At 44.5% G+C, this 1,922-nt stretch overlaps 1 non-coding gene across 1 annotated transcript; it reads left to right on the top strand.

Moving 5' to 3' along the window:
• The first annotated feature begins 1,127 nt into the window (after positions 1–1,127).
• Positions 1,128–1,202, top strand: Trnap-cgg. The gene has a single exon. It is a non-coding gene; the product is annotated as a tRNA-Pro (tRNA).
• The last annotated feature ends 720 nt before the right edge of the window (positions 1,203–1,922 follow it).

Consider the following 1,922-nt stretch of genomic DNA (forward strand, 5'->3'; position numbering starts at 1 on the left):
GTTGTTCCATCATACTTCATATGCCTTTCTCTTCTTTCTGCTCCTCTTATCCTTTCTCTGTCAATATTTCTTAGTGCTCGTACAGTGCTCACCCCAGCTGTAAATCCTAATGTCTTCAGAACTTCACACTTCACACTGTTCCCTTGGTTGTAGGTTGCTATTGCATCATAAATGCCAAAGTGCAGTGTATTTATGCTTACAAACACCCTTTTAGGAATCACTTTCCAAATCAGTTTGTTTACGCTCTCATTAGGATTCTGCGTCTTTCCGTGTAGACATTTGTGTAACAATTCTGGCTGTGCTAAGTCATGAAAAATTGGTTTTATTGCATTTATCACAGCTGCTGGCAAACCATGTTTGTGATCATAGTCCTTTTTTGCATTATATTTGCACCAGGAATCTTTTGGGCACAGGCTGTGTTGAGGGTATTCATTGGAAGAGGCAGTGAGGCAGTATGAAGGGACTATGCCCACACTGCTTTTCGCATGTCACTAACATTACTAGTATTTTGCCTTATAGCATACCCATAGTATCTCTGTAGACATTCAATCACCTCATCAGTAAGCCTACCTCTCCCTCCTATTGTCTTTCCATTACTGAGCTTACTTGAACCCAACGTTTGTTTGAGCCTTCGAAGCCGTGCACCCATACGCTCTTAGCGCTTCATTTGTCACAGAAAACAATGTAGCCAACCCTTGCACACTCGCTGTATGCGTAACATAAGGCGCTGTATGCGTAACAGGCCGAGAAAATCCCAAGCAGTTCGCCAGGAAGTCACGAGAGGGTGTTAGATGCATTCAGCGGCCGCCCATTTCCTCTGCAGGCGTGGGGGAAAATGGTAATAACTCCACTTCTAGGGCGAGTAGAACAATAATTCAAAGTTCGAGTCTCGGTCGGGCACACAGTTTTAATCTGCCAGGAAGTTTCATATCAGCGCACACTCCGCTGCAGAGTGAAAATCTCATTCTGGAAACATCCCCCAGGCTGTGGCTAAGCCATGTCTCCGCAATATCCTTTCTTTCAGGAGTGCTAGTTCTGCAAGGTTCGCAGGAGAGCTTCTGTAAAGTTTGGAAGGTAGGAGACGAGGTACTGGCAGAAGTAAAGCTGTGAGTACCGGGCGAGAGTCGTGCTTCGGTAGCTCAGTTGGTAGAGCACTTGCCCGCGGAAGGCAAAGGTCCCGAGTTCGAGTCTCGGTCGGGCACACAGTTTTAATCTGCCAGGAAGTTTCATTTGTGCTGATTGTTGAAACCACTCACAATACGGTTTCTCGTTACTGATAAAAGCCGGAAACTGAATGACGGTAGTTATAGCCGGAACTTCCAGGAGTTCCTCCATACATAAATGTACAAAATAGCTGAGTGCGTCAGTAGACACTACACCATGGACAAATTCGCACGCATGGCAGATGCTCAGTCTGAGAAGTTAGGTGTGCATAGACAGAATGCTTGCATGTGCACCGATATGAAATTTAAGAATCTTGAGGAAAGACTGGGTAAGGTTGTAAGGGAATTAAAGGACACTCAGAAACTTCTTGCGCTTAACCAAAATCGGCTAGAGAATAGAATCAGCGTAATTGAGGGGAAGTTAGAAGCTGAGGTTGTCGTTATTGAAGAAGGAGGTGTAGGAAACAAGAATAATAAGAAGAACAACAAAGCATATATAAAACCATGTGATACGTAGAGCTCTGATTAGTATGTTCCGAGATGTCAACAAAGTCATTCAGGCACGCAAAACCAGTTCGAGAGAAATTACGCTTGCTGAGGATGGGACATATGGATCACGAGCAAACACTAATAGAAACTTTTAAACCTGTTACCGAATCTCTCAGTTAGATGGCTTCGCGTGATAATGATCCAATCGCAGAATTCACCAACCAGTATGGGGCGGGTAAGATAGATAGAACATTTGGTGTCAGCCGGGTG

The sequence above is a fragment of the Schistocerca americana genome, chromosome 2, assembly GCF_021461395.2.
Source record: "Schistocerca americana isolate TAMUIC-IGC-003095 chromosome 2, iqSchAmer2.1, whole genome shotgun sequence".
Lineage (NCBI taxonomy): Eukaryota > Metazoa > Arthropoda > Insecta > Orthoptera > Acrididae > Schistocerca > Schistocerca americana.